Source organism: Cynocephalus volans, chromosome 1, assembly GCF_027409185.1.
Source record: "Cynocephalus volans isolate mCynVol1 chromosome 1, mCynVol1.pri, whole genome shotgun sequence".
Taxonomy (NCBI): Eukaryota; Metazoa; Chordata; class Mammalia; order Dermoptera; family Cynocephalidae; genus Cynocephalus; species Cynocephalus volans.
Window position 1 is genome coordinate 225,148,126 of NC_084460.1, and position 12,065 is coordinate 225,160,190.

Consider the following 12,065-nt stretch of genomic DNA (forward strand, 5'->3'; position numbering starts at 1 on the left):
TTAATTGAAATTCAACCTCCCAAGACAAACCACAGATGCTGTACATATTTAGCAGTGTCTTCTAACCAGCTGTACTAATCTGGGCAGTAACACTACCCTGTAGCTAAACATCTGGACAGAGCTAGAACACAGAATAATGAATAGTTTTAGAATTCTATCAGACAGATGCCTATAGGTGACATCACAAAATGTAAACATGGAAAAAGAAAAAAAACACATTTTTTGCCTAATCTAGCATTACACTTTGAAAGACGGATCATGCAAATTTCACACTAGTGCTCTCAACAAATTTGACTTAAAGCAATACCATTTTCCGTTTTGTAAGTAGCTGTCAGATTGAATAGTATAAAATATTAGAGTTCAAACAAAGATGAAGTAGTACAGTTATAAAAATTGCACCACCTTTTGAAGAGACAAAGACACTGATTTTCCTACCATTTAATACTTATGTCATGAATTCATTTAAATTCCCTAGAGGGCATCTTGTCGAAAAAATGCTCCTATGTCCTAACTACCCACTTCATTAAGACACCATTGAATTCATGGTGAGACGTGTGAAAACTGGTTGCTTTCTTTTAAAGGTTTTATCAGTGAGGCATATCTTTCTGTTTGTACAGAATTTAATACAGTAGTTTATATTATTTGTTTTTTCCTTAATGCAGGTGAAAGTTGAAAGAACTTCTGCACCGCTTGCTTTGAGTGTCATGACTCCAGGATAATCAAACAATTTCAACATCCATGTTACCAGGACACGAGTTTAGAAACTTTTTTGAAACAAAGAAAAAAACATGTCTAATGGCCAATATCTATTGTAATAGACAGGAATTCAAGCTATGGTTCTAGAATAGATACATTTCTTCTCAAAAGGGATTAATAAGTAAAATCTTGTCCAATTTCAGATTAGAAATTAGGAGCAACCAAGGACATATGGTACTCAAATAATCTTAGCGTAAAAGAATCATAACCAATACCTATTGGATAGGATATTTGAAAACACTCATTTGATTCTGCAGAAAGGCCAGACATTCAGAAAACAGTTCTTACCCCCCAGAAGAACTCAAAACTCATTAATTAAAATATCTAAGCAATCTGAGACAAATGTTGTAAAACTTTGTGTTTTTCTCTAAGATTTGTCATTAAGCAATTAGGTGTAAACATTCACAGTTCAGAGTTCTTTTTTACTCTTTCAATGTTATTTCAACTATATATAGAAAGTGACTGAAGATTTAAAATTTTCTTATGAATGCAAACTTAGAAGTGAATATCCATGAAGGACAATATTGTTCTCTTAAGCTATTAGGCCTGGATTTTTTTCCTAATTTACCTTTCAGAAGATTTTACTTCTTTTATATTCACATGAAAAGGCTGTTTTCAAATAAATAAAATTTTAGGAGTTTTTGAAATTTTTTATTATCCTTTTCATTACAAAATGAAGTAATCAAGTGTATACTGTTAATAATTCACAATATCATTGTGGCTGAAAACTATACACCAGAAATTTAGTGTTTGACAATGAAGGAGGAAAGAACACCCTCAACATTGGTTATTAGCTGAGCACAATTTTCACATCAATTAAAAACGTAAGTAAGTTTCTTAAAGTGTTTTTAGAAAGGTACCATATGAGGAAAAGGAATTTTCTCATTCTAATGTTCAGTGTTTTGATTGAAAGGCAACCCAGGGTTGGGGAAGCAAAAGAGTCCTAGAGAAACTCTGTTAGAGGATAAGGGTCATATCTAGACAAGAACCGGGAAATTAAAATTAAATTAGGGTCGTAGTTATAGGAAATATTAAAACAAATAAGCTGAACATACAGAACAGTATGGATAAGGGAACTAACATTTATTTACTTCATTTATTTCAAAACTATAAAGTTAGAAAGATAAGGAGATTGATGTAGATTGATAGTTACATGTAGATATCTAAATATATCTACAAATCTATGCATATATTTTTTCCAAGAGCTAAAGTCTAATCTCCGGTCGAAATCAAGGTAGAATACTTCTCCAAGATAACAATAAACAAATCCTACTTTACAAGTGTCATACTCCATTATTATAAATTTGTTTCAAAATGCTTTATTATAAGTATAGTATGTGATGTACTCTCCAAATATAAATCTTGCTAAGACAATAATATGTAAGGAAAACCTTCTTGTCAATTTGCTCTACATAACATATTGACTCAACTATCATCTGGAAACTATCCAGCCCATATAAAAATACATATAGGGCTGTCTTCAACAACATATTCATATTTTTAAAAAATGATTAATTGAGAAAGATCAATCCACAATTATGGAATAAGGGCTATATGTAGTACAATCAAAACATTACATATATTACAAATGCATATAAACTATATGTACATATATATACACCATACATATATAATATATGTACAAACACAAATGTATTGTATGTATGTACCTATATATTCTACATACTTGTATATAGAATATAAAATAGTATACTTTAAAATACAATATTCTACATATAAAATCTAAGTTCATATTAATGTGTTGTAATGGGACAAATTAGACAAATCAGAGCTAAGATTTTAATGTGATGGTGACAGCAAAGACATCATCAAACATGCAGAGAGAACAGTAGCCGAGGGTGGTGCCCCCACCCAGTTACCTCTCTGATTGCCATGCTGTTTCTTGAACATATCAGGTATGTTCTCACCTTAAACCACTGGACTTAGCTACTCCCTCTTCCTGAATGTTTTTCCAACATATCTATGAACATTTTTTTTCCTTTATCCCCCCGCCCAAATTTTGTTCAGGCTTCAACTTGCCAGTAAGAACTTCCCTGACCCCCTGTTTAAAATTGCTGTTCTACAACCCCTGATCCCTGCACTTCTAGGCTTTACTATTATGTCATGGTGGTGATGGTGGTGATGGTGGTGGTTTTGCTTTTAATTTAAATCACTTATAACTTTCTAACATACAACTCTTCAACTTATTATGTTTATTGCCTGTTTCTACCTACCAACAAGTAAACCCACTGAATATATTTTTAAAGTCCTTATTCCTTTCAAATGTTCCGACAAATATCTACTGTACCACTCTTGGCCACAAGAATAACATCTTTCTATTCACACTAAGTTGTTATCTTTCCTTCTTTCTTTGAGTCCCTAGGATGAAAGAGTCATAACTTAGTGGAAGAGAGCATCTTCCAGATGAATTCTAACTTCCGAAATAATCTTACCTGTGTAGTGTTCATATTTTATGATAGTTCTAATACTGTCAAGCAACCTTCTGTGGCTACATCCAGCTGTGTATTACTGTCACACTATTTCATGTCTACTTTTCTATAGACCATAGACATAGAATATAGGACACCTTCGTGGTCTAAGCTTGAGAGACTTAAGATGTAGAGATGGCATATCCTACTTTATAAAATGTAAACTCTCTGCATTCCTTTAATAAAAAGTAACACCACATTTCTATAGCACTTTATTTCATTGGATCTTTACAAAATGGAGTTAGAGCAGACATCATTAATCTTCATTTTTCAGATGAAGAAACAGGGCTTTAAATAAATTAAGTAACTTTCCTGAGGTCAAATTTCTAATAAGAGAGAGAACTGAAACTGTAGTATGTCTCTGTCTTCTTTTCCAATGCTGTTTTCCTTAAGTCTTTCTGCTACCCTTACATCAAAGCCTAGGTCACAGCTACTTTGATTTACTTAAGGCACTGACATCAATCTGAGGGCACCCTAAACCACCACTCATTCCAATTCATTTCTAGTTTTTTCTATTCCTTTTTTCCCCTTAGTTTTAAATTTCATCATTCTCTCCAACAACAGTAATAACCAAGGTTATTGAAAAACTACTCTTGACCATCATCATAGTAGGTTTTATATGCACTACTTCATTTAACTCTGTAGTACAGGAACCTAAGAAGAAGTTGAGAGAGTTGAGATTGAGAGAGAGAGAGAGAGAGAAAGAGAGAGAGAGAGGTTGTGTTTATTCAGTCTTCTTCCAGGCACTTTGATAAATTAATAGACTGAGTAGGTTTGAGACATTCACATTACTATTCCTTCTAAATGTACTCAAAATGTAAGCATATTTGGTATCTATTATGAAAGACTGAAATCATCCCTACATTTGCACTCAGAACAGGATTTCTTAAGCCTACGAGAAAAAGAAAAAAGTACATGAGTCATGTCTCTCATTCCATAAGATCTCTTAAAGTCCCAAGGGAATGTTCTGTTCATTAAGCAGTAAGCCTGGGGTTATTGGCGAAATTTCACTAAATCCTTCCACATCACTTACTGCTGGCACGGATCTCTGTGCAACAGAGCACATATTCTCTATCCTGGTGAAATGCCCTGTACTGGCAAAAGCACAGACCAAATTTCCTGAGTCGTAACTTGGTGCCTGCAGTCATCTTATCACCTATAACTCTACACTCAATTTCCTGGTTAAACCCCCTGCTACATCTGGTTCATAAGAGATTAAGGAGCGGACTGAATAGAAGCATGCCGATCCCCAGGTGAGCTGAATCTACTTTCTACATACTCAAATCTTACTGTCATGCTTTATTTTCTCTAAGAATTTTTCCTCTGGTGGCTTCAAATAAGATTGGGAAACCCTTTGAGAAAAACTAAAAACTAGTTGTTAGCTTGTTAATTCACAAGTCACTAGAAAGCTGGTTAAATTACTGAGACAAGCCCAAGGGTATATCACCAGTTTCATCTCAACCAGGTGGGACTGGTGACTTAGATGCGTACCCCGTCATCATTCAATCATCCCTCCTATAGCACGGCACACAGGAAGGGCAGTGCTTCTCGACATCCTTCAGCCTATACAAAGGAACTGAATAAAGAAAAGGAACTAATTAAACCAAACCAAGCAAAAAAGACAACAAGACCAAATACACTGTAATAAAGGATAATGAATTGGTTGTTTTTTGTAATATACAGGTTTAGGGATTAAGAATTAATTAAACCTAAAATGTGCATTTTTTTCACATTTTAACATCTCTAAAGTCAGGATCATAGTGGTATTAAATTAAATCATCCAAACAATGAAATAATTTGTGTTGCTATGCTCTTATAAAAAAGAAAGATTACATTTATCTAACTTATCAATTTATTTTGAGGTTACATTAAGCATAAAATAAAATGTTTAATATTTTACATATCAGAAATTGACTCAGAAAAATACAAACAATATCTGGTTTAGGAGGAACAATTTTTGTGCTAAAATTGTAATGAGTGAATTGAAGGTATTAGAGCAGGAAGCAAAACCCTGGGGAGGTAATTAATAATTTAATGTTTTCAGTCCAAGAAGGAGCATTAATTCCACGTACTAAGGCACCAAAATTGTGTTTATAATGATGATACTGTGTGAGAAAACAATAAATGTATGAAAGATATGCTTTATATATATTTCAGGTAAAATATAAATATCACAGTGTAAATTGTTCATAGAATTTTTATCTTAAGAAGTTGAATACAGGTCAGGTCAAGCCCCATTGATGAGAAATATCAGGAGAAACCAAAAATTTTTCCTATTATAATAAAATATCACTGGTACCAACATTAGTAGAGTTTGTGAAATACCTGTTATGTGTTCTGACCCAGGTGTCAGTGATAGAAAACGGGCGTGGGGACAACCACCTCCAGAAGCCAGCAAGGCAATTTTAGGAGACTCCGAGTTATGCCTAGAGACATAGCATATTTGTCAGCTCTTTAGAAAATGGAGTTTTCTTACCGAGGCATATCAGTTACATCTCTATGATCAAAATTCCTTTAAATGTGGAGGGACAGAACGCAGTGGGGTTCTGGCCAGGTTAATACACATCCTTCTTCTTGTAGATGCTCCTCTTCCTCACGTCATAGGTAGGCAGTCAGTTTTGTGTGTTCTTGCCTCAGGAACTTTGACTTACATAGATGGAGTAAGAGACATGAAGACATAATGGCAAGTATCAGGGAGTGGGAGCTTAGAGGGAGAAGGCTTTTTAAGTCGAGGAGAATTTCTAAGAAACAGGTAAGAGGACATGTTTGTTATCCCTGTAGTAGCACTGACCATGCAGATATGTGTAAAACAAGTAGGAAGATCAGATCCCAGCCACTGGGGTCCCCAGGATCACAGGATCTCCTTGCCTCAAGGGTGGCAAAATAGTTGAAGAGCCTACAGAATTAAAAGAGCATCTCTAAACTTACCAGTATGACCCAGGGACTGTGGCTTTAAAAGGTCTCCCCTCTATCTTGGTTCTAATGGGTGACTGTTATACAACCCTTTAGGGAAAGTCTTCATTATTATTAAGATTAGATTCCCAGTCTTGCCGGAGGGGGATCCCAGAGACAGAATTGAGTTTATTTTTAAGAAGATAAAGAAAAGTGTTATCTCCTGCACACTGAGTCTGGGAGCTAAAGCCTATTAAGCATTAAAACAACAATTATTGTAGAAATTCTGAAGGAAAACAATATCCTGGGGATCTTGGAAGTTCAAGTGGAGATGTCAGGAAAAAAAAGTAAACTATCGGAATAGAATGAAAAATAATGCCCTTGTGTAAGACAGAGCAACAAGAAGACTAGAAATTGAGAGAAGAATGACTTTTCTTGAGATAGGTTTCAAGGAGAACACTGTTTTGAGAGTAAAAGTTGTACATCTCAATTGCATACACAAATCAAACTACAGTTTTACATGTATAAAATGTGGAAAGTATATTATATTACATATTTTTTCAACAAAGCTGCCTATTGTAATTGTGATTGTATAGAGTGAAAAATACTCTGTATCTAATAACATACTAAAATAGGAAAAGAGTGAGATTACCTCTAAAATGAGATGTAGATATTTTTAAGATAATTATGACAACACAGTCTTCATTGACCCTGTATGATCAGAGGTCTATTGGGCCGGAACAGTGGGAATAAAAAAAGAGGGAGGTATGATCTTGTCCTTGGGGATCTCACAATGTGTCCAGAAAAAGAAAATCTATGAATAAATAATTTGAAAACAATACATCTATCCAAATGGTAGCAGATATGGTAGATATTACAAACAACTGCTGTAAATACACAGAAGCTAGAGAAGACTAGCATGACAGGAAAGACTTTCCAAAGGAAAAGTAATGCAGGCCATAAAGAGATCTTTCTAAATATATATGTTCTATCAGGCTTACTTTAACAATGGATAAGTACTGTCACTATATCCAAAATTAAGGTAGATAAAAGTAATTGAAATAAGAATAATTGATGGGGTCTATACACAAATCTACACATGAATATTTGAGAAGTAAAGAGAGCTAAAAGCAATTATATCAAATATACATTTTATACATCAAATGTACATTAGCACAATAAACATGAATGTCTAAATTTACTAAGGCCCGTAAGGAGACAAAATAATCAAGTTTAAGCATCCTAAATTTTGCCTCCATTTTACTCCAGATACATCCTGTCATTCATTTAAACACATGGTATGATTCCTCATAATAAAACATATCCAAATTTAATAATCCCAAGTACCAGAAATTCTCCAAACTTTAAGCTTCAGCTGTGAGAAAACAGCCATAGTACAGACTTCATAATCAGACCATGAGTCTCCTAGGTAAACTCTGAGAGTTTGGTAAAATGATAAAAATCCACTCCCCAGTGGGAAGTCTAGTTGACTACAATAGCTAGACATGGAGCTGTAATCATGATTCAGCATGTCTTATAAAAAGGTCCAAAGTCAATGGAAAACTCTTCGCTTTTTTCTCACTTAAGTGGCACAAGAGGAAGTGAAAACCTACAAAAGCCATTCAACATAGTTCTTATTAACCAACATTAACTGCCTGCCCTGGGAATTGAGTCCTGGTTCTCAAAAGCAAATAATAAAAAGTAAATTTCATCACACAGGGATTTTTTTTTTTTTTTGGTTGAGTTTACAAGTATAGGAAAGAGATTAAACAAAATGGCCTTAAAGGCCACAAATGTCCAACAGAGAAAGCTTACTTCCTAGGATTCAAATCTATTCCCAAGAATTACCTGTTTTTTTCAGAGACAGCTTTCTTTTGATCTCTATAAACTGGCTCCCTTATGCTCTCATTACACACCAATCTTTTGTGGAACTCCAATTAATTTCAATGTTTATCTAAACAAATAAAAATCTACCACTTCACTGTAGTTAAACTAAATAAGGCGTTTGTTATTTTGATAATTGGCACATGTGATTTTTCAATATTTATATGTGATGTAGTCAGGAAATTTAGACAAGATTATTAGCAGATACATTCTGATGGGTTCCCCGTGGTGTCAGTTCACCAATAAAACATCCATTTGGGATGCAATATAACAACAAATATGAGATTTAGTTGGCATTATTTGACCTCAAAAATAGTCCAACAGAATAATTACTTATATTCTTACTCTAGAATTAGCTACTTAATTATAGTGAGAGAGTTAATTACTTAAGCCAACCAAATATTATGAAATGGTAAGGTGGGCTAGCTCATACAACTCTCAACTTGGTTGTATGTGATCATCGTGCTCAGGCAGCAAACCCTTCTGGACCAAACTTTAGCTATCTAGTTTACTTCTACAAATTGGATTAATAAATGTGTGTGTTGGCCTACAATTCCTTTCCATGTTCCCTTACTGTCTCCTGGTTCTCTTTACCATCTAATTACCAAGTCTGACCTTTAACAGAAATTAACTAATATTATTTTAGACAGAAAGCAATTAGAAATTCATAAATGAAAAGACATTAGCTCTACCATTGAGCCACAAGCTTTCATCTTGTCCTTCCTAAAAAGAATTCTTAGAAGTTTTAGATCCCACTACAAGAAAATGCTTCATCTTTTCAGAGAATCATCAGGTACCCATCCACATGAAACTAAATTCCTTTATTATTCTGATAAAATCCTCATAAAGAAAACTGTCATTTAATTATATCAGAGATTTCAAACTCAGGTCAGAAAGTGAATGCGAATGTCGAAGATTGCTCAGGGGAAGACTTACAAACTGGACAAACATGGTTTACCCACCTGCAAGAAGTAGCCACCACTCAGCAATATTTTATCATTTTCAAAACAGTGGAGAACACAGAGCAGACAGATCTTTTGATTTTCTGAGAGAACCAGAATTCTGTATTTTTATGGGATAATCTCATGATTTTTAAATGCTGACATCAATTAAATTTTTAAACCTTATGCAAGTCAAAATTAATACATCTGCTGCCTGAATTGGACCAATTTGGACTCCAATTTAATAACAATGTACTGTAATCTGGATAAAAGTTCATATTTTGCTCTTGGATGCCACTGTGGACTATTACTGTTCCTGTCTCTTTTCCTGTTAGAAAGTTGTCTTAATTTTATTTCTCTCATACCCCTTTTAATTTTATGTATCTTTTTTTAATCAGTTAACTCAAAATTAATCATGACTGAATTAGGGTCAAGGAGAAGGATAATAGTAGGAAATGCCCTTATGCCCAGAAATAAAAGCAGTTAAATGCCTTCCCCCGTATTAACTTCTATTACGTAAATTGAGATTTTCTAGCCTGACTCTAAAGCAAACCCACAAGGAATATGCAGATTCCTACTGGTTCTTGTTAACTGAGCAGAACTTAAGATCAGTGTTCTACCCCTATGAGTAGAAGACAATTTAAAATGCCCAGGATATCAGTTGAAAAACTTCTGAATTTTTAGCTTTACTATCATTCAGAACCTATATGTGGACGTTCATAAATCCAATCAATGAGTTCGGTATACAAGACACTCAGATATTAATCATGTTTCCTTAGCAGCTGTTTCTACTGTTGAGAAAACAGTCGATAGTGGGAGGAAGAGTCCTTCAGTAAATTCTTGAAAGGTTCATCACAAAGGGGAAGGATATTTTCCTTATTCTCCCAATAAAGGGCAGCACAATGGAAGAATTGATAATTAAGTTGCTTGAGCTGTATTGTGATTTCTCCATAACACACATGACTAAATTGACTCACTTAAAGAAATTAAAGAAGACACAAAAAGATGGAAAGATATTCCATGCTCCTGGATTGGAAGAATTAACATTGTGAAAATGTCTATACTACTCAAAGCAATTTACAGGTTCAATGCAATCCCCATCAAAATACCAATGACACTTTTCACCGAAATGGAAAAAGTAATCTTACCTTTCATATGGAACAACAAAAGACTCCGAATAGCCAAAGCAATCCTGAGCAAAAAAAATAAAATAAAAATAAAGCCAGAGGCATAACACTACCTGACTTCAAATTATACTACAAAGCTATTGTAACCAAAACATCCTGGTACTGGTATAAAAATAGACAGTCAGACCAGTGGAGCAGAATTGAGAACCCAGAAATCACTCCTCCGGCTTACAGCCATCTGATATTGGACAAAGTCAACAAAAATCTACAGGAGGGAGAAGACTGCCTCTTCAACAAGTAGTGCTGGGAAAACTGGTTATCCATATGCAGAAGAATGAAACTAGATATGCACCTTTTGCAATACACTAAAATCAACTCAAAATGGATTAAAGACTTAAGTATAAGACTTGAAACTGTAAAATTACTAAGGGAAAATATAGGTGAAACACTTCAACAACTAGGTCTGGGCACAGACTTTATGAACATGAGCCCAAAAGCACAAGAAGCAAAAGAAAAAATTAAAGAAAAGCTTTTAATGGTTTCTTTTGGTGAAAGGAATTGTGGCTATCATCAAGAGCTAAGAGACACAAGAACCGTAGCTATCCACCAGCCAAGAGACAGCAATTGTGCTTCTGCCAGGTCATTGTCCATTATAATTAAAAGAGAGCATGCAAAATTCTCTGGTCAGACTCAACAAAGTGTGGGAACTTAGTGAAGAATTGCTGACTTATACAAACAGAAAATTATAGATCAATATCCCTCATAAACACAGATACAAAAATTCTTAGCAAACAAGTTGAACTCAATAATTCATAAAAAGTTAATACATCATGACTAAATATAGTTTATCCCAATAATGCAAGGTTTGTTTAACAATGGAAAGTCAATGTAATTCACTATATTAGCAAAACAAAAAAGAAAAGAATAAATAACGCCTAAATAAATACAGAAAAAATATTTGATAGAGATTAACACCATTTCTGTCAAGAGTTCTCTGCATGCTAATAATAGAAAAGAGCTTCCTCAACTTGATAAAAAGGTATCTATATGATTTAATATTTATAATTAATATTATATTTTAATAATATCAGAAACAGACTATACACTCATCCATAGGCACTGATTGAATAAATTATGGTATATTCAACAAAGCAACTACTCTAATATAGAGACATAAAAAATAGATAGTGAAAAGGATATGATGTACAGTGATTTGCAGGACATATTGAAAAGTGAAAAAGCAAGGTACCACAACTCATCCAGGATGTACGGATTTATCTACCAACCTCCTTTAAGTAAACACTAGACATAATGACTTATTTCCAAAGAACAGAATATAAAAAGTGGAAAATGTTTAGAGTGGAGAAGCCTGGCAAGCAGTACCTTAACCAACTGGTCACGGTTAACATCATTCGTCATAAATCATGTTGATAGCACATCTCCCCTGATGTGATGTGATGAAAACAGCACTTCATCTCTGTGGTATTCGTCCCCAAGCCCCATAACTGCAACATAATCAGGATTAAAAACATTACCCAACCTGATGGGTATTCTGCAGAATGCCCAATCAGTACATCTCAAAAGTATCAAAGCCATAGCAAAAAAAGAAGAAAAATCTGAGAAACTTCCACAAACCAGAGGAGACAAAAGAGACATGATAATTAAATACATTGTGGGAATCCTCATGGGATTCTGGAACAGAAAAGGTATGATAGTGGAAAACTTGTGAAATCCACATAAAGTTTGGAATTTAGTTAGTAGTAGTTCATTAATGTCGGTTTCTTGATTTTTACAAATCTACCATGTTAATACAAGATTTTAACCCTTTGAGAAACTGTGTGATGGGCATTTGGGACCTCTCTACTATCTTTGCAACTCTTCTGTAAATCTATTATTCTGAAATGAAAATTTATTTTTAGAAAACAAGGTGGAAAAGAATGTATGCAATGTAATTTCTGTTGTGAGAAATAAAAAAT